The sequence below is a fragment of the Trichosurus vulpecula genome, chromosome 3 (genome assembly GCF_011100635.1).
Source record: "Trichosurus vulpecula isolate mTriVul1 chromosome 3, mTriVul1.pri, whole genome shotgun sequence".
Lineage (NCBI taxonomy): Eukaryota > Metazoa > Chordata > Mammalia > Diprotodontia > Phalangeridae > Trichosurus > Trichosurus vulpecula.
The window spans coordinates 115,069,772-115,092,400 of NC_050575.1; positions in this window are offsets into that span (position 1 = coordinate 115,069,772).

Here is a 22,629-nt window from a genome sequence, read left to right on the forward strand (position 1 = left end):
CAATTGGGGAAACTGAGGCAAACAGGTTCCATAACTTGCTTAGTCACAGAGCTAGTAAATGTCCAAGTCCAGAGTTGAACCTGAATCTTCCTGACTCCAGGTACAGCGCTCTATCTACTGTGCCACCTAGCGGCCTCAACTATAAATATAAATCATTATTATCTCTTCTACTACTAAGGGCCTCAAAGTCACCCTTTCACCTTGATGTGGTAGCCTAAAGGAAATATTTTGGGCTCTTAAGCTTGGAAATGACTGCTTACTTGGTGAATGAAAACTGTGTTTTAGGAAGCTTAGTCTGGGAACAGCCTCTGTTAGCCCAGAGCTGGGTGCTTAGTAAATAAATAACCACTATTTTTAAAGCTCCTTCCTCTCCTGTGGCCAAGAATGCTAAACACTTATTTATTGTACTCAGAGATCACCTTTCTCCCTCCTTCTTCATAGCTCTGGGAATACTAAGGCTTCGCATGTGTATAAAGTTTACATCCGTTCATTTCTATTATCTTATTTGGTCTAGACAACCCACCCATTGAAGTATTATCTGCCACATTTAAAAATTAGGAAACTAGAGCCCAGAAACAGACAATGACTTCAGCGGAGTGCTAATAAGTAGCAGAGATGGAATGCAAACTCCAGTCTCCCATCCCCAGGCACCACCTTGCTTCTCAGTGAGTCTATTAAGTGAGTTAGGACTAGAAGGACCCTATCTTATCTAAACTTGGCATCTCCTGTCTGAGCCCAGCAGAATGGCCTTCTCACAGGAGTCACTTAATAAATGTAAATTGAACTAAAATGGGCTGCCTGAGGTCCTGTGTGACCTGGAGAGTTGGGGATGAACATAAAAAAAAAATTGTTACCTTAAGAACAACTATTAGCAAATGAAGTCCCATCTTCAGTTCAACGAAGCGATTGAAGAGGTGGAAGCTATGATTTAAAATTCAAATATATTGAAAATGACAATATCTTGGGAAAATTTAGAGGATTGCTATTGGATGTAAGGTGTTTTTCCAGAAAGTTTAAAAAACTCAGATATCTCACAAAGGTTTCCTATATTCACAGTGAGGTGTGACGTGCATCTACTCATAGGAAGAAATAATGAAAAGAAGCAGTCAGGTATAACGGGAAGAACACTCCCCTTTTTCCTAGCTTCCCTATTACTGTAGAGGACACCACCATCCTCCCAGTCACCCAGGCTTAAAACCTAGGTGTCATCCTCTCATACCTCATGTCCCCTCTGTTGCCAAGGTCTGTCAATTTTATCTTTGTGATATCTCTCACATCCATATTCTCTCCTTTGATGCCACCATGACACTGGTACAGACCCTTTTCACACATTCAGACTATTGCAATAGCCTTCTGGTTGGTCTGCCTGGACACAAATCTCTTTCCACTCCAGTCCATCTTCCACTCAGCTGTCAGCGATCTTCCTAAACACAGGTCTGACCATGTCACTCACTTATGCAATAAACTCCCATGACTCTGAATCACCTCCAGGAATATAAAATCCTCTTTTTGGCATTCAAAGCCCTTTATAACCTCATTCCAAATGCTGCCCCCCTACCCCCACCTCTCTGGAATTCTTACATCTTACATCTTGCCTGCTTGCCTTCCTCCTTATCCCCCTCCTCATGCTTGACACTAGCCTTCTTGATGTTCTCAAGAGCAAAACACTCTATCTCCCCATTCTGGGCATTTTCACTGGCTGTCCCCCAAGCTTGGAATGCTCTGCCTCCTCATGTCTGCCTCCTGGCTTCCCTGACTTCCTTCAAGTGTCAGCAAACATCTTTTATAAAGAAGCCTTTCCTGACCTTATTTCTAGTGCCTTCCCTTTGTTGAGTATCTCCAATTTATTCTGTATATAGTATGTTTGTACATATATGTACATGTGTTTGTACATACATATTTTTACATGTTGTCTCCCTCCTTGAAAGTTCCTTGAAAGCAAGTACTGTCTTTTAGCTTTCTTTGAATTCCTTGTGCTTAGCATAGTACATGACACATGATAGGTGCTTCACAAATGTTTATTGACTTGATAAAAAGTTAAAGTTCGGGGAGCCAAGATGGTGGAGAAAGCAGTAGATCGCTGTCCCTCTCCCATTCTCATCCCTGAACACCCATAAAACAGCACCCCAGAACAGATTATGAAACAGCAGAGCCAGTGAAAAGATGGGGTGGAGCAGTTTTTTGATCCAGGAGCCTTAGAGGATTGGCATATAAGGTCCATATTACTCAGGTAAAAGGGGAGCACAGTTCAGGACAGGAAGCATTGCAGCAAGCCTGTGGCAGGCTCCATCTCAACAAACCAGTGGGAGATTCTGAGCCCCAGAGCAGTGGAGCAGGCAAACTGCTAACACAAGGATCCCCCACGTTTCTTAGCACAGCCAGGAGAACCAGCAGATTCCAGCTCAGAGAACTACCACTTGGGCTGACTCAGCCCTAGGTAGACAGGGAAGATCACAAACTCAGAAGAGGACAGCATTATCAATATCCAAAACCTCAAAGGGGAATATGAACTGGTCTCAAGCCCAAAAAGCTTTCTTGGAGGAGCTCAAGAAGGATTTTAAAAGTAAATAAGGGAGGTAGAAGAAAAATTGGGAAAAGAAATAAGAGATATGCAAGAGAGAGTCCATAGCTTGGAAAAGGAAGGTCAAAAATTGAATGTCAAAAACAATTCCTTAAAAACTACAATTGGCCAAATGGAGAAAAAAAAAGTTCACTGAAGAAAACAACTCCTTAAAAAGTAGAATTAGCCAAATGGAAAAGGAGGTACAAAAACTCACAGAAGAGAATTCCTTAAAAAGTAGAATTGGCTAAATGGAAAAGGAAGTACAAAAGCTAATTGAAAAAACAATTCGTTAAAAATTAGAATTGGGCAAGTGGAAGCTAGTGACCCCATGAGACATCAGTCAAACAAAATCAAAAGAATGAAAAATAGGAGAAAATGTAAAATACCCCATTGGAAAAACAACTGACCTTGAAAATAGATCCAAGAGAGATCATTTAAGACTTATTGGTCTGCCTGAAAGCCATGATCAAAAAAAGAGTGTGGACTTGATCTTTCAAGAAATTATCAAGGAATACTGCCCTGACATCCCAGAGCCAGCAAAATAGTCATTAAAAGAATCTACTGATCACCTCCCAAATGAAAACTCCAAGGAATATCATCACCAAATTCCGGAATTATCAAGTCAAGGAGAAAATACTAGAAGCAGCCAGAAAGAAACAATTTAAATATTGTGGAACCATAGTCAGCATTATGCAGGACTTAGCAACTTCTATATTAAAGGATCACAGGGCCTGGAATATGATATTCTGGAAGGTAAAAGAACTTGGATTACAACCAAGAATCAACTATCCAGCAAAATTGTATATAATCTTTCAGGGGAAAAGATAGATATTCAATGATAAGGGGAGCTTTCAATAATTCCTGATTAAAGAAAAAAACAAAACTGAGCAGAAAATTCAATCTTCAAATACAAGACTCAAGAGATGCTTAAAAAAGTAAACAGGAAAGAAAAAAAGATGTTATTCAATAAGGTTAAACTGTTTATATCCCTACATGGGAAGATGATACTTGTAACTCTTGAGAACTGTATCTTTATTGTGGCATTTTTAGAAGGGATATACATAGTCAGAGGGTGTGGGAATAAGTTGAATTTGATGTGATGATAAAAATAATTAAGGGGTGAAAAAAAAGAATTGTACTGGGAGAAGAGGAAAGGGGGAGGGAAAATAGGGTAAATTACATCACAGGAAGAGGTGCAAAGACCTATCACAGTAGAGGGAAAGAGGGGGGGCAAGCATTGTTTGAACCTTACTGTCATCGGATTTGGCTCAAAAAGGAAATAACATACACACTTAGTTGGTTATAGAAACCTATCACACTTGATAGGGAAGTAGGGGGAGAAAGGGGAAAGAAAAGAGAGGGGGTGGATAGAAGATAGGGAGGAAGGGAGGGAAGAAGTAGTAGGGGAAAGGGGAAAGAAAAGGGAGGGGGACTGATAGAAGGATGAGGAGAGATTAAGGGAGGCAGTGGTCAGTAGCAAAACACTGGTGAGGAAGGAAAGGGTAAAAGGAAAGAGAAAAGTATAAATGGGGGGAGGGGAAATAGGATGGAGAAAAGGCACAGTAATCATAATTGTGAATGTGGATGGGATGAACTTTCTCATAAAATAGGAACGTATAGCAGAGTGGATTAAAAATCAGGATCCTATAATATGTTGCTTATAAGAAATACATTTGAAACAGAGAGATATACACAGAGTAAAGCTAAAAGGCTGGAGCAGATTATGCATCAGCTGAAGTAAAAAAAGCAGGGGTAGCAATCCTGATCTCAGACGAAATAAAAGCAAAAATACATATAATTAAAAGAGATAAAGAAGGAAACTACATCTTGCTAAAAGACACCATAGAAAATGAAGTAATATCAATACTAAACATATATGCACCAAGTGGTATAGCATCCAAATTCTTAGAGAAGTTAAATGAGTTACAGGAAGAAATAGACAGCAAAAGTATATTAGTGGGGGACCTCAATCTCCCCCCTCTCAGAACTAGATAAATCTAACCACAAAATAAACAGGAAAGAAGCTAAGGAGGTACATAAAATCTTAGGAAAGTTAGATACAGTACACCTCTGGAGAAAACTGAATGGGAATAGAAATGAATGTTATCTTTTTCTTAGCAGTACATGGCACCTATACAAAAACTAACTATGTACTAGGGCATAAAAACCTCACAATCCAAGGCAGAAAGGCAGAAATATTAATTGCATCCTTTTCAGATCATGATGCAATAAAAATTACATGTAACAAAAGGCCATGGAAAGATAGACTAAAAATTAATTGGAAACTAAATAATCTAATCCTAAAGAATGAGTACATCAAACAACAAATCATAGAAACAATCAATAACTTCATCCAAGAGAATGACAATAATGAGATGAGATACCAAAACTTATGGGATACAGCCAAAGTGGTTCTTAGGGGAAATTTTGTATCTCTAAATGCTTACATGGACAAAAGAGAGGAAGAAGAGATCAATGAACTGGGCATGCAAATAAAAAAGCTAGAAAAAATTTAAAATCCCCAATTAAATACCAAATTAGAAATTCTGAAAATCAAAGATTAATAAAATTGAAATAAAAAAACTATTGAACTAATAAATAAAAGTTAGATGTGGTTTTGTGAAAAAAAAACCAATAAAATAGATAAAACTTTGGTTAATTTGATTTAAAAAGAAAAAAAAAAACCAAATTACCAGTATCAAACATGAAAAGTGTAGATTCATCATCAATGAAGAGGAAATTAAACAATAATTAGGAACTATTTTACCCAGCTGTATGCCAATAAATCTGACAACCTAAGTGAATGGATGAATATTTACAAAAATATAAATTGCCCAGATTAATAGAAGAGGAAATAAAATACTTTTCAGAAAAAGAAATTCAACAAGCCATCAATGAATTCCCTAAGAAAATATCTCCAGGGTCAGATGGACTAAAAGTGAATTCTACCAGCATTTAAAGAACAATTAATTCCAATACTATATAAACTACTTGGAAAAATAGGCAAAGAAGGAATCCTACCAAATTCTTTTTATGATACAAATGTGGTTCTAATACCTAAACAATGGTGAGCCAAAACAGAGAAAGAAATTTACAGACCAATTTTTGTAATGAATGTAGATGCAAAAAGTTTAAATAAAATACTAGCTAAGAGATTGCAGCAATTTATCACAAGGATAATATATTATGACCAGATGGGATTTATACTGGGAATTCAGGGCTGGTTCAATATTAGGAAAACTAATAATTGACAATATCAGTAACTAAATTAACAGAAATCATATGATTATCTCAATAGATGCAGAAAAATCTTTTGACAAAATACAACACCATTGCTATTAAAAATGCTAGAGCACCTAGGAATCAATGGAATTTTCCTTAAAATGATAATTAGCATCAAATGATAAGTACCATCAACAAGCACTATATGTAATGGGGATAAGCTAGAAGCATTTCCAATAAGATCAGGCTGAAACAAGGATGTCTGTTATCACCACTGCTATTCAATATTGTGCTAGAAATGTTAGCTTAAGAGAAGAAAAAGAAATCAAAGGAATTAGAATAGGCAATGAAGAAACAAAAACTATTACTATTTGCAGATGATATGATGGTATGCTTAGGGAATTCTAGAGAATCAACTAAAAACCTACTTGAAATGATTAACAACTTTAGCAAAGTTTCAGGATATAAAATAAACCCATATAAATCATTGGCATTTCGATATATTACTAGCAAAGCCCAGCAGCAAGAGATAGAAAGAGAAATTCCATTTAAAGTAGGTATAGACAGTATAAAATATTTGGGAGTCTATCTGCCAAGACAAACCCAGAAATTATATGGACACAATTATAAAATGCTTTTCACACCAATAAAGTCAGATCCAAATAATTGGAAAAATAGCAGTTGCTCATGGGTAGGCTGAGCTAATATAATCAAAATGACAATTCTACCTAAATTAATTTAATTATTCAGTGCCATACCAATCAAATTACCAAAAATTACTTTGTAGAGCTAGAAGAAATAATAACAAAATTGATCTGGAAGAACAAAAGATCCAGAATATCAAGGGAATGAATGAAAAGAAATGCAAGGAAAGGCCAAGATGGCGGCTGGAAAGCAGGGACTAGCGTGAGCTCCCTGCCGAGTCCCTCCAAAAACCTATAAAAAAATTGGCTCTGAACCAATTCTAGAACTGCACAACCCACAAAACAGCAGAGGGAAGCAGGGCTCCAGCCCAGGACAGCCTGGATGGTCTCTGGGTGAGGTCTATCTCACATGGAGCTGGGAGCTGGGAGCTGGGAGCTGGGAGCTGGGAGCGGAGCGGAGCAGAGCCCAGCATGAGCAGCGCAGACCAACCAGACCAGGAGCTGGGCGGAGTATGCCCTAGCACCCTGAATCAGTGAGCTGCGGCAGTTACCAGACTTCTCAACCCACAAACACCAAAGACAGCAGAGAAGGTTAGTGGGAAAAGCTGCAGGAGTGGAAGGAGTTCGTGGTTCGGCCACCACCCCTGGGGCAGTGGAGGTGGGGCAGCTACACCTGCAGTTGCTTCCAGCCCCAGGCCCACCTGTTGGGAGGAATTAAGTGGTGGATCAGAGCAGGAGTGCACAGCCTGCTGAAGATCTAAGCCCAGTCCAGGTTGGGGGTTCTTGGGGAAGGAGGAGTGCTGGTGTGGCAGAGCTGGCACATCCCCCCCAAACATGGAACATAGAACTCTTTAGTCTACAAGCAGTCATACCCCGCTGAAAAACTGAAGGGTCAAGTTAGTTGGTTGGGAATATGGCCAGGCAGCAAAAACACACCCAGATTCAGTCTCAGACTTTGGATTCTTTCTTTGGTGACAAAGAAGACCAAAGTATACAGACAGAAGAAGCTAAAGTCAAAGAGCCTACAACAAAAGCCTCCAAGAAAAACATGAACTGGTCCCAGGCCATGGAAGAGCTCAAAAAGGATTTGGAAAAAAATTGGGAAGAGAAATGAGAAGGATGCGAGAAAACCACGAAAAACAAGTCAATGACTTGCTAAAGGAGACCCCAAAAATACTGAAAAATACACTGAAGAAAACAACACCTTAAAAAATAGACTAACTCAAATGGCAAAAGAGCTCCAAAAAGCCAATGAGGAGAAGAATGCCTTGAAAGGCAGAATTACCCAAATGGAAAAGGAGGTCCAATGGACCACTGAAGAAAATATTACCTTAAAAATTAGATTGGAGCAAGTGGAAGCTAGTGACTTGATGAGAAATCAAGATATTATAAAACAGAACCAAAGGAATGAAAAAATGGAAGACAATGTGAAATATCTCATTGGAAAAACCACTGACCTGGAAAATAGATCCAGGAGAGATAATTTAAAAATTACTGGACTACCTGAAAGCCATGATCAAAAAAAGAGCCTAGATATCATCTTTCAAGAAGTTATCAAGGAGAACTTCCCTGATATTCTAGAACCACAGGACAAAATAGGAATTGAAAGAATCCATAAATTGCCTCCTGAAATAGATCCCAAAAAGAGATCTCCTAGGAATATTGTCACCAAATTCCAGAGCTCCTAGATCAAGGAGAAAATACTACAAGCAACCAGAAAGAAACAATTTGAGTATTGTGGAAACATAATCAGAATAACCCAAGATCTGGCAGCTTCTACATTAAGAGATCGAAGGGCTTGGAATATGATATTCCGGAGATCAATGGAGCTAAAATTAAAACCAAGGGGGCGGAGCCAAGATGGCGGCTGGTAAGCACGGACTAGAGTGAGCTCCGTACCCGAGTCCCTCCAAAAACCTATAAAAATGGCTCTGAACCAATTCTAGAACGGCAGAACTCACAGAACAGCAGAGGGAAGCAGGGCTCCAGCCCAGGACAGCCCGGATAGTCCCTGGGTGAGCTCTATTCCACACGGAGCTGGGAGCTGGGAGCTGGGAACGGAGTGGAGCAGAGCCCAGCCTGAGCGGCGTGGACGATCCAGACCGGAAGCCGGGCGGAGGGGGCCCTAGCGCCCTGAATATGTGAGCTGCGGCAGTTACCAGACCCCTCGACCCACAAACACCAAAGACTGCGGAGAAGGTTAGTGGGAAAAGCTGCGGGAGTGGAAGGAGTTCGTGGTTCGGCTTCCAGCCCCCGGGGCAGCGGAGGTGGGGCAGCTACAGCTGTTGTTACTTCCGGCTCCAGGCCCACCTGGTGGGAGGAATTAAGTGGCGGATCGCAGCAGGGGTGCACAGCCTGCCGAAGATCTGAGCCCAGTCTGGACTGGGGGTCCTTGGGGAAGGAGGAGTGCGGCTCTGACAGAGCTGGCACCTCCCCCCCAAACGTAGAACATAGAACTCTGTAATCTACAAGCAGTCATACCCCATTGAAAAACTCAAGGGTCAAGTTAGTTAGTTGGGAATATGGCCAGGACGCGAAAACGCGCCCAGATTCAGTCTCAGACTTTGGATTCTTTCTTTGGTGACAAAGAAGACCAAAACATACAGCCTAAAGAAGACAACAAAGTCATAGAGCCTACAACCAAAGCCTCCAAGAAAAACATGAACTGGCCCCAGACCATAGAAGAACTCAAAAAGGATTTGGAAAAGCAAGTTAGAGAAGTAGAGGAAAAATTGGGAAGAGAAATAAGAAGGATGCGAGAAAACCATGAAAAACAAGTCAATGACTTGCTAAAGGAGACCCAAAAAAATACTGAAAAATACACTGAAGAAAACAACACCTTAAAAAATAGACTAACTCAAATGGCAAAAGAGCTCCAAAAAGCCATGAGGAGAAGAATTCCTTGAAAGGCAGAATTAGCCAAATGGAAAAGGAGGTCCAAAAGACCACTGAAGAAAATACTACTTTAAAAATTAGATTGGAGCAAGTGGAAGCTAGTGAATTTATGAGAAATCAGGATATTATAAAACAGAACCAGAGGAATGAAAAAATGGAAGACAATGTGAAATATCTCCTTGGAAAAACCACTGACCTGGAAAATAGATCCAGGAGAGATAATTTAAAAATTATTGGACTACCTGAAAGCCATGATCAAAAAAAGAGCCTAGATACCATCTTTCAGGAAATTATCAAGGAGAACTGCCCTGATATTCTAGAGCCACAGGGCAAAATAGAAATTGAAAGAATCCATCGATCGCCTCTGCAAATAGATCCCAAAAAGAAATCTCCTAGGAATATTGTTGCCAAATTCCAGAGCTCCCAGATCAAGGAGAAAATACTGCAAGCAGCCAGAAAGAAACAATTTGAGTATTGTGGAAACCCAATCAGAATAACCCAAGATCTGGCAGCTTCTACATTAAGAGATCGAAGGGCTTGGAATGCGATATTCCGGAGGTCAATGGAGCTAGGATTAAAACCTAGAATCACCTACCCAGCAAAAATGAGTATCATGTTCCAAGGCAAAATATGGAGTTTCAATAAAATAGAGGACTTTCAAGCTTTCTCAGTGAAAAGACCAGAACTGAATAGAAAATTTGACTTTCAAACACAAGAATCAAGAGAAGCATGAAAAGGTAATCAAGGAACGGAAATTGCAAGGGACTTACTAAAGTTGAACTGTTTTGTTTACATTCCTACATGGAAAGATGATGAGTATGATTCATGAGACCTCAGTATTAGGGTAGTTGAAGGGAATATGCATATATATATATGCATATATATATATGTTCAAGTATATATATAAGTGAATGTGTATGTATGTATGTATCTATGTGTATATGTATGTATGTGTATGTATGTGTATATATAGATATGTAAAAGAGAGAGAGCAGACACAGGGTGAGTTGAGGATGAAGGGAAGATATCTAAAAGAAATAAAATGAAATTAAGGGATGAGAGAGTAACATACTGAGAGAGGGAGATAGGGAGAGATAGAATGGGGTGGATTATCTCGCATAAAGGTGGCAAGAGGAAGCAGTTATTTGGGAGGAGGAGAGAGGGCAGGTGAGGGGGGAATGAGTGAACCTTGCTCTCATCAGATTTGGCCTGAGGGGGAATACCATACATACTCAGTTGGGTATCTTACCCCACAGGAAAGAAGAGGGAGGAAGATAAAAAAAAAATAATAAAAGGTGGGGGGATGATGGAGTGGAGGACAGATGGGGGTGGAGGTAATCAAAACAAACACTTTGGAAAGGGGACAGGGTCAAGGGAGAAAATTCAATAAAGCGGGATGAGTTGGGAAGGAGCAAAATGTAGTTAGCCTTTCACAACATGAGTATTGTGGAAGGGTTATACATAATAATACATGTGTGGCCTAGGTTGAATTGCTCAACTTCTTAGGGAGGGTGGGTGGGAAGGGAAGAGGGAAGGGAATTTGGAACTCAAAGTTTTAAAATCAGATGTTCAAAAACAAAAAAACTTTTGTATGCAACTAAAAAATAAGATACACAGGCAATGGGGCGTAGAAATTTATCTTGCCCTACAAGAAAGGAAGGGAAAAGGGGATGAGAGGGGAGGGGGTGATAGAGGGGAGGGCTGACTGGGGAACAGGGCAACCAGAATATACGCCATCTTGGAGTGGGGGGGGAGGGCAGAAATGGGGAGAAAATTTGTAATTCAAACTCTTGTGAAAATCAATGCTGAAAACCAAATATGTTAAAGAAATAAATTGCATTTAAAAAAAAAAAAATTAAAACCAAGAATCACCTACCCAGCAAAACTGAGTATCATGTTCCAAGGCAAAATATGGATTTTCAATAAAATAGAGGACTTTCAAGCTTTCTCAGTGAAAAGACCAGAGCTGAATAGAAAATTTGACTTTCAAACACAAGAATCAAGAGAAGCATGAAAAGGTAATCAAGAAAAAGAACAAGAAAAAGAAATTGCAAGGGACTTACTAAAGTAGAACTGTTTTGTTTACATTCCTACATGAAAAGATGACGTATATGATTCATGAGACCTCAGTATTAGGGTAGCCGAAGGGAATATGCATATATATATATATATGTTTATGTGTATGTATATATATATACATAAATGAATGTGTATGTATGTATATATGTATGTGTGTGTGTGTGTGTGTATATATATATATATATATATATACATATAGGGAGAGAGAGAGAGAGAGAGAGAGGGCACAGAGTGAGGTGAAGATGAAGGGAAGATATCTAAAAGAAATAAAATCAAATTAAGGGATGAGAGAGGAATATATTGAGAGAGGGAGAAAGGGAGAGATAGAATGGGGTGGATTATCTCGCATAAAGGTGACAAGAGGAAGCCGTTCTGTGGGAGGAGGGGAGAGGGCAGGTGAGGGGGGAAGGAGTGAATCTTGCTCTCATCAGATTGGGCCTGAGGAGGGAATACCATACATACTCAATTGGGTATCTTACCCCACAGGAAAGAAGAGGGAAGAAGATAAAAAAAAGGGGGGGGGATGATGGAGGGGAGGGCTGATGGGGGTGGAGGTAATCAAAAACAAACACTTTCAAAAGGAGACAGGGTCAAGGGAGAAAATTCAATAAAGGGGGATGGGTTGGGAAGGAGCAAAATATAGTTAGTCTTTCACAACATGAATATTGTGGAAGGGTTATACATAATGATACACATGTGGCCTATATTGAGTTGCTTGACTTCTTAGGGAGGGTGGGAGGGAAGAGAAGAGGGGAGAGAATTTGGAACTCAAAGTTTTAAAAACAGATGTTCAAAAACAAGCAAAAAAAATGTTTTTGCCTGCAACTAGAAAATAAGATACACAGGCAATGGGGCATAGAAATTTATCTTGCCCTACAAGAAAGGAAGGGAAAAGGGGATGGGAGGGGAGTGGGGTGACAGAAGGGAGGGCTGACTTGGGAACAGGGCAACCAGAATATATGCCATCTTGGAGGGGGGGAGGGTAGAAATGGGGAGAAAATTTGTAATTCAAACTCTTGTGAAAATCAATGCTGAAAACTAAATATGTTAAATAAATAAATTTTAAAAAAACTGAAATGCAAGGAAAGGTGGCCTAGCCATACCAGATCTAAAACTGTATCATAGGGCAGCAGTCATTAAAACTACTTTGTACTGGCGAAGAAATAGAGTGGTGGGTCAATGGAATAGGTTAGGTACACAACACACAGTAGTCAATGACTATAGTATTCCATTGTTTGATAAACTCAAAAAACTCCATCTTCTGAGATAAGAACTCACTATTTGACAAAATCTTTTGGGAAAACTAGAAAAAAGTATAGCAGAAATTAGGCATAGACCAATATCTTATACTATATACCAAGATAAAGTAAAAAGGGTACACAATTTAGTCATAAAGGGTGAAACTATTAGCAAATTAGGAGAGCAAGGAATAGTTTACCTGTCAGATCTATGGAGAAAAGAAGAATTTATGACCAAACAAGAGAGAGAGAACATTATGAAATGCAAAATAGATAAGTTTGATTAAATTAAAAAGTTTTTGCATGAAGTCAATTCAGCCAAGATTAGAAGGGAAACAGAAAGCTGGGAAATAATTTTTATAGTCAGCATCTCTGATAAAGGCCTCATTTCTAAAATATATAGAGAACTAAGCCTAATTTATAGAAATAGAAGTCATTCCCCAATTGAAAAATAGTCAAAGGTTATGAACAGGCAGTTTTCAGATGAAGAAATTAAAGCTACCTTTATTAAACATTTAAAAAATAATTAATTACTATACTTTATAGGCTATTTGAGAAAATAGGTGGAGTCCTACCAAATTCTTTTTATGACACAAATATGGTACTAATACCCAAACAAGCAAGAGTCAAAACAGAGAAGGAAAATTATAGACCAATTTCCCTAATGAATATTGATGCAAAAATTTTAAATAAAACATTAGCAAAAAAATTGCAGCAACTTATCATGGGAATAATACACTTTGACCAGGTAGGATTTATTCCAGGAATGCAAGGCTGGTTCAATATTAGGAAAACTATCAGCATAATTGATCTTATCAACAACAAAACTAACAGAAACCATATGATCATCTCAATAGATGTATTTGACAAAATACAACACCCATTCCTATTAAAAACACTAGAAAGCATAAGAATAAATGGAACCTTCCTTAAAATTATAAGTAGCAGCTACCTAAAACCATCAACAAGTATTATTTGTAATGGGGCTAAGCTAGATGCATTCCCAATAAGATCAGGGGTGAAACAAGGATGTCCATTATCACCCCTAGTATTCAATTTGGTAAGAGAAATATTAGCTGTAGCAATAAGAGAAGAAAAAGAAATTGAAGGAATTAGAATAGGCAAAGAAGAAACTAAATTATCACTTTTTGCAGATGATATGATGACATACTTAGAGAATCCTAGAGAATCAAGTAAAAAACTACTTGAAATAATAAACAACTTTAGCAAAGTTGCAGGATTTAAAATAAACCCACATAAATCCTCGGCATTCCTGTACATTACTAATAAAGCCCAACAGCAAGAGATAGAAAGAGAAATTCCATTCAAAGTTACTGTAGACACTATAAAATATTTGGGAGTCTATCTGCCAAGACAAACCCAGGGCCTACATGAACATAATTATGAAACACTTTTCACATGAATAAAATCAGATCTAAATAAATGGAAAAATATCAGTTGCTCATGGTTAGGCTGAGCTAATATAATAAAAATGACAATTTTACCTAAATTAATCTATTTATTCAGTGCCATACCAATCGAACTACCAAAAATTATTTTACAGAGCTGGATAAAATAATAACAAAATTCATGTGGAAGAACAAGAGGTCTAGAATATCTAGGGAATTAATGAAAAGAAATGCTAGAGAAGGTGGCCTAGCCATAACAGATATTAAACTGTACTATAAAGCAGCAGTCATCAAAACTACCTGGTACTGGCTAAGAAACAGAGTCATGGATCAGTGGAATAGGATAGGTACACAAGATGCAGTAGTCAACAACTATAGCAATCTACTCTTTGATAAACACTAAGAGGCCAGCTTCTGGGCTAAGAATTCACTATTTCACAAAAACTGCTGGGAAAATTGGAAAATGGTAGTGCAGAAACTGGGCATAGATCAATATCTTACACCATATACCAAAATAAAGTCAAAAGGGGTTCATGATTTAGGAATAAAGGCTGATACTATAAGCAATTTGGGAGAGCAAGGAATAGTTTACCTATCAGATTTATGGAAAAGCAAAGAATTCATGACCTAACAAGAGACAGAGAGCATTACAAAATGCAAAATAGATAATTTTGATTATGTTAAATTGAAATGTTTTTGTATAAAAAAGCCAATGCAACAAAGATTAGGAGGGAAGCAGAAAATTGGGAGAAAATCTTTACAACTAGTGTCTCTGATAAAGGCCTCATCTCTAAAATGTACAGGGAACTGAGCCAATTTTATAGGAATACAAGTCATTCCCCAATCGAGAAATGGTCAAAGGATATGAACAGGCAGTTTTCAGAGGAAGAAATTAAAGATATCTATAGGCATGTGAAAAAATGCTCGAAATCAAAACAACTTTTAAGTACCACATCTCTCCTGTCAGATTGCCTAAAATGACAAAACAGGAAAATGATAAATGCTGGAGAGGATGTGGGAAAAATGGAACATTATTACATTGCTGGTGGAGTTGTGAACTGATCCAGCCATTCTGGAGAGCAATTTGGAACTATGCCCAAAGGGCTATAAAAATGTTCATACTCTTTGACCCAGCAATACCACTTCTAGGGTTGTATCCCAAAGAGATCACACAAGTGGGAAAAGGACCCATATGTATAAAAATATTTATAGCAGCTCTTTTTGTAGTAGCAAAGAATTGGAAATCAAGAGGATGCCCATCAATTGGGGAATGGCTGAACAAGTTGTGGTATATGAAGGCAATGGAATACTGTTGTCCTATAAGAAATTGGGATGATACGGACTTCATTATAACCTGGAAAAATCTATACGATATAATGCTGAGCAAGCACAGCAGAACCAGGAGAACATTATGCACAACCACAGATATATGGATTCTGTGATGACTAACCCAGATAGACTTCACTCTTCTCAGCAATACAAAGTGCAAGGACAACTGTCTACATCCAGAGAAAGAACTATGGAGTATGAATGCAGATTGAGGCACACTTTATGCTTGCCTTTTATTTCCCCTTTGTTTTGGGGGGGGTTTGGTTCTGTTTCTTCTTTCTCATGATTCATTCCATTGCTCATAATTCTTCTTACAACTTGACTGTTGTGTAAATAAGTTCAATGTGAAGTTAAATGTAGAAGATATATTGGATTCCATGCTGTCTTTGGGAGGGAGGGGGGAGGGGAAGGAAAATGTGGAACTCAAAATTATGTAGAACTGAGTGCTGTAAACTAAAAATAAAAAATCTCTAAAAAAAAATTAAAGCTACCTATGGTCATATGAAAAAATGCTCTAAATTGCTATTGATTAGAGAAATGCAAATTAAAACAACTCTGAGGTGCCACACACCTATCAGAATGGCTAGCATGACAAAACAGGGAATGTTGGATAAATGTTGGAGAAGATGTGGGAAGATTGGAACACTAATGCATTGTTGGTGGAGTTATGAATTGATCCAACCATTCTGAAGAATAATTTGGAATTATGCCCCAAGGGCTATAAAACTGTGCATACCCTATGATCCAGCAATATCACTACTAGGTCTATATCCCAAAGAGATCATAAAAAAGGGAAAAGGACCCACACATACAAAAAATATTTACAGCAGCTCTTTTTGTGGTGGCAAAGAATTGGAAATTGAGGGAATATCAATCAATTGGGGAATGGCTGAACAAGTTGTGGTACATGAATGTAATGGAATACTATTGTTCTGTAAGAAATGGTGAGTAAGTGGACTTCAGAAAAAGCTGGAAAGACCTATATGAACTGATGATGAGTGAAGTGAGCAGAACCAGGAGAACATTGTACATAGTAACAGCAACATTGTTAGATGACCAACTTCATTAGACTTAGTACTTCTGAGCAATTCAATGATCAAAGACAACTCCAAAAGACTCATGATGGAAAATGCCATCCACATCCAGAGAAAGAACTATGGAGTCTGAATACAGATCAAAGCATACTATTTTGTCATTTTTGTTTGTTTTTTCTTTCTTGTCATTTTTCCCTTTTGTTCTGATTTTTCTTTCACAACATAACTAATGTGAAAATATGTTTAATATGATCATATATATATGTGTATATATACATATATATACACATATATATATATATCCTATATGAGATTACATGCCATCTTGGGGAGGAGGGAGTGGAGGGAGGAGAAAAAATTTAGAAGTCAAACTCTTATAAAAGTCAATACTGAAAACTAAAAATAAATAAATAATTTTTTAAAAAAAGTTAAAGTAGTCCAAGACAGTAAAATCTACATTTTTCAACTGTACTAATAGTTTGAATTTTTATGAGGAAAAAAATTGTGTTGGCGCAATAGCCCATGATAGTTGGGAAAGAATTGGGATGGGTTGGGGAGGGCAATCTTTACCAAGCCCCTAACATGACACCAGGCCAAGAAAGTGGATCCAGGTGCACTTCAGGTCTTCAAGACAAAAGGCTGTTAACATATTATATTTTGACAGGCATAGCTGTCTAGTAGAAACTGAAAACAAGTTCTTTCTATGTTATTTTAGTGGCCAATGGATAGGAACTCACAAACCTGAAAATATGGCCTGTTTCCTAATCCCAAAAGGCAGACAACATCTTGTGCTTCTGATTACTTTCTCAGTGGAAGGCAGCAGTTTTGGAGAATGGGTCCTGATGTGACTGTAAATGCCAGTCCAGGGCACATTCTACAGATCAGAATGTGCTGTCCAAGATGTTTTTGTCGCCTCAGACCTTCTGGACACTTACTCCAGTAAACTAACACTCATCCTCAGTCCACTCAGACAACTTATCTGATCTCTCTGAAAACAAATGTAATGCATAGTATTCATTGGCAAACTCTCTTTCTCTGGACTTCAATTTTCTCTTTTGGAAAATGAAAGGGTAGAACTAGAGTCTTAGCAAATAGCAAGCTCAATGTCTTCAGTTAGCCAAACAATCTAGCTAAAACAGACTATCCCAGTTCTGCCATTGATTACCGTGTGACCTTGGGAAAGTCACTTAACCTCTTGAAGCTTCAGTGTTCTTATTTGTAAAATAAAGGGATGGGGGTTAAATAATCTTTAAGGTCCGTCCTAGTTTCTAACTCTATGTATGACTTATGAACTAATGATCTAAGGAAGCCAAGAATTCTGGTCTTGCTTTATATATACTCCCCTGTTCCAAATGTATATGATATAGTGGAAAGGTTACTGACAGGAGTCGAAGGACCTATGTTCAGATCTCAGCTTCTCCATTTCCTGTTTACTCTTAGGCCTCAGTTTCCTGCATATATAAAATGAAGAATGTTGGACTAGGTCAGACCTACATTTTGTCATCTGAGTGGAAGATGGACTGGAATGGAGAGGAATGAGGCTGGAAGACCAATTTGAGAGCTAATTCAGTAACCCAGGTGAGAGGTGATGAGCGCTCCAACTGAGGTGGTGACTGTGTGAGCTGACAGCAGGAGACACGTGGGAGAGATGTGAAAGTACAAACGGTAAGATGTAGCAACAGACTGGCTGTGTGGGGTGAAGGAAGAGTTAAGGAGGAAACTGAGGTTTTAAGCCTGGGAGGCTAATAATAAGGATATTCAGAAGGGTTTGGTAAGGTCTGTTTCAGTTCGAAATCTATGGTCCTCTGACTTGTTTCTTTCAGTGTTTGCATAGGTCCAATTTTCCATCCATTCAATATTACCTGATTCCCTTGTCCTCATCAGCCAAGTCATTTGTCCGCTATTGGTCTGGCTGCTGCGCTTGTTGATCCTCATTGAGTCATTCCTTGGTCTCATGAGTAGCTTTTGTGTGGATCTGTGTTACTTGGAAGCTGTATTAAAAACCCACAACCACGACTGGCTCTTGGGTCACCTCAGCCAGGGCCATTGGTTCGAAATAATGCTTAGCCATCTCCTGGCTGCTGAAGGCTTCAATTATATCAATTCCGCAATGCATTCCAGAATTTAGGATTTCTGGGACTTGAGGGTGACTGTGTGGCTGATTAGCACGTTCCTGCCTTGCATTTTTCCCTTAATAAGCCACTTGATTTGACCAGTAACTACTGCGTGTGGGTGGTTTGTTCTTTGGCTCTATTCTGACAGTGAAGGGGAATCAGCAGGCAAATGAAATGAATCAACAGTATGACTAGGCAGGCAAAAAACACTAATGGAGACTTTAGGCTGCATTCATAGACATGTATTGTTCAGTGAAAGGGAGGTGACAATCCTGTATGCTATAATCTGCCCTGAACAGACTGAAATCTGGAGTACATTGTGTTTAGTTCTTGCTGCCATATTTTAGGAGAGACATTGACAAGCTAGAATGTGGTTGGAAGAGGATCTCTGACCTCGTGACCCAGTCCCATGAGTATTGGGTTATCATAGATTTAATGGAGAAAGGTATCAATCCATGACTGGTATCAAAACATATTTATTCCCCACACTTTACAAAGCCATTGTTTTGCAATTCGGAAATTAAGGTACAAAATTAGCAATGTCACAGTTTAATCCAGCATTAACAGAAATAAGACTTTTAGGATAAGCTAAACTTTCATTCAGACCAGACAAACTACATTGTCCACAGATTACAATTTGGGGAAGTCACATGCTGTGCTAAACAGCACCAAGTGAGACAAAAATGTTAATCTTGCAGTGTTTGGGAGGCCTCTTTCTAACTTGGAAAGATGCAGAGAACTCCCTAAAACAATATGAATCATTCCCTTGCCATTGGGCAAGTCTGGCACAGGAAAGCAGCCTGTGTTTAAGAGTGATATTTGCAGATTTATAAAAGCATGTTGTATTTGGCATGCATCAGAGAACCTGGAAGTTGTACAGGTAAGCTAGATGGGTTTTTGGTCACAACTCATAAGCTTTCCATTTGATGCATACAATACTGGTGTGGCGGCTCCCACCAGAAGAGATGGAACATGTGTGTGGTAACCCAGGTTCTGTTTCTCCTTCATTCAAGGCCTGGCTGCTTAAGTGTCACTTCCTTCACGTCACCTTCTCTGGTCCCCTGAGCTTACTCAAAGGAGGGAATTCTTCCTCATAGTACTGCCTTGATCACCTTCTACTTTATATTCTAATTTATCCCTATACTTGTCTTCAAAGGCAGTGTGGCCCAATGGCTTAGGATACAGGATTTGGAATCTTTAAAACTTGGGGTTTTTAACGTTGTTCTGTTATTATCTGTGTATTTTAAATATCTGTGCTTTGGGTTTTTAAACTTTACTGTTACTCTCTGTGTATTTTACACTTCTGTGCTACAGTCTCCTTGTCTATAAATTAAGTGGATAGTGATATTAGATTTAGTGATCTCTAGGTTTCCTTTTAGCTCTAACATTCCAGAACTTTATTTTTTCCCCCTATCCTGGAGAGGGAAGAACTATTGTCCTAAAAAAAAATTTCAAATTATTCCTCAACTAAACATCTAGGGGTAGAGACAAGAGGACTAGTTTGGTAGTTAGCAGATCTTTGTTCTTATTTTAGATATGTCCTTTACTGGCTGTTTGCCTTTGTTCAAGTCGCTTCTGTTCTCTAAATTTGTTTCCCTTCCTGCAAAATGAAAGAGCTGAATTAGGTGGTCTCTAATCCCTTCTAGCTCTGACAGATGTTGGGGATACAGAGTGGTAAGTTATACATGTGCATGTTGAGGAATGGGGGAAGATCTAGGAAATGAAAATTTTAGAGTTACTGAACTGTGGGGATGCAGTGAAAGGATAAAATAAAGCAGTTCTCAATTATTCACAAGGTTGGAGGAGAAAAGTGGTATGAATAATCCAAAAGCTAGGAGGAACCTTGTTCATAAGATCTATAGCTGGAAAGAGCTGTAGAGATTGCCTAATCTAAGCCCTCACTTTTATAGATGAAGAAGCTGGAACACAGAGAGGTTGAATGATACTAATAGCTAGCATTCATAAAGCAATTTAAAGTTTGCAAAGAGCTTTACAAGGATTATTTCATTTTATCCTCACAGCAATTCTGAGGGGTAGGTGCTTTTATTATCCTCATCTTACAGTTAAGGAAACTGAGGTAAACAGAGTTTAGTGGCTTGCCCAGGGTCATAGAACTAGTAAATGTCTGAGGTCACATTTGAACTCGTCTTCCTGATTCCAGGTCCTGAACTCTGCACTATGGTGCCACCTAGCTGCCCAAGGTCAAAGAAGTAGGCAATAGCAAATCCCAAGATTTAACCAAGGTCTCCTGACTCTGAATCCAGCATTCTTTCTACATAGAAAGAACATAATCAAAAACTAGGGGAGTGGAAAGCCAGGAAAAAAGATATACTAGAAGAAACGTTTGCCAGGAAACTTAAGAGAAGATTGTGTCTTTCAAATAATCTGGGAGTGGAAGTGTTTTGAATCCTGCAACCAAGAACCTCAACTATGACACACATTATAACTTCCCAATTTCCACAGCTTTGCTCATCATCCATCCTCCGCACCACCTAAGTCCTAGCAATTGGACCTTTCAAAGGAAGGTTTTTCTCTATTTGGAAGTAATAGACGTACATTCTACTGCTCTTATAAAACCATTAGATCATGGCCAGTAGTATAATTACTTGTCTACTCAGTAAATATTCACAGAAATGCTCATAGAATGTTAAGAGTTGGAAGGGGCCTTGGAATATAGGACAAGAATGCTAAAACTGGAAGAGACCTTAAAACATAGAATGCTAGACCTGGAAGAGATTTCTGTGGGCCCCAGTTTCCTTCTCTATGAAACGGGGGTCTGGATTAGATGATTATTAAGATCCTTCCAGCTTTAAATCCCATAATCCTTTGACTTTAGAGCTAGAAGGACTCTTGTAATTTAAATTCCTTTCATGTATTTTTTTAATGGAGCTGGAAAGTACCTTAGAAAATAGAACATAGGATATCAGAGCTAGAAAAGGTCCTAGAACAGAAAACATAGAAGGGTAGAGCCTGGAGATCATCTAGGCTAATCCCTCTATTTTACAGATTTTATCCCCCTTAGTAGATTGTAAATTCAGTAATAGCAGGGACCATGTCTTATTCATCTTTATATCCCTGACGATTCCCACTATAGGGGCTTACGCAGAATAAGTGCTCTATAAATATTTGTTAAATGATTGAATTTCATTTTGGATGCTATTATGATTTTTAGGGATACAAATTTATTTTGCAGATACCTGGCAGAGATAAAGAGACTGTGTTGCTGTAAGCATGGAGGGTCTAATAGACTCTAGATGGTCAGGAATATGCCAATGGGCAGGACTATGTTCCTTAGTGTCTGGGAAGAGCCAACTAAGGATTAAAGGCTGCTTTATAAAATGGATAATTAAAGATCGATCCTTTTAGGATAAATACAAGTGATCTCCTAAAGTCGCTACACAGTGGAAAGGGCGCTGAACTGGGCATTAGACTGGTTTAGCTATTGACTAGTTGTGTGACTGTGGGTAAACTATTCCTCTTTTCAGGGCCTCAGTCCTTAACTTAGATTGAATCATCTCTAACATCTCTTTTAGCATTAGTATTTCATGTTCTAAGGTTCCTTTGAGCTCAAATGTCCTGTGAATTTGAGCTAGTGTAGATGACTTTTGAGGTACCTTCCAGATTTTATGATTCTATGAAATGTTTGCAGAAAAGAAACTACAAATTAAATCATTAAAATAGAGAACAGGAAAAGGGCAGTTTGGAAGTTGAGATTTGGGGGCACAAGGACCAGAGAGAGCAATAGCTGTTCATGGTGATCCTCAGGCTATAGAAAGCTAGAACCAGAAAGAACCTCATTTATTTCGAGTTTGAAGAAAAAGAGAGAGAGAGCTAGACTGGTGGTAAAGCAATATGGAACTAGCAAATGAAATGAGACTTTTGAGGGGACCTGATTAGAGGGGAACCTGTGCCTGGGAGGGGCGCCACTCTGTAGCTGTACGGAGTGCTACTGTTTGTCTTTGAAAGCCCTAACTCACCACTCTACACAGCCAGTTGAATGGGATGTTGTTGATAAGTAGATATGAAAAGAAGGCAAGAAAAGGGCCAGAGAAGTCTTCCCAAAACCAAAGCCACTAAGAAAAAGTCCTTTAAATAATGAAAT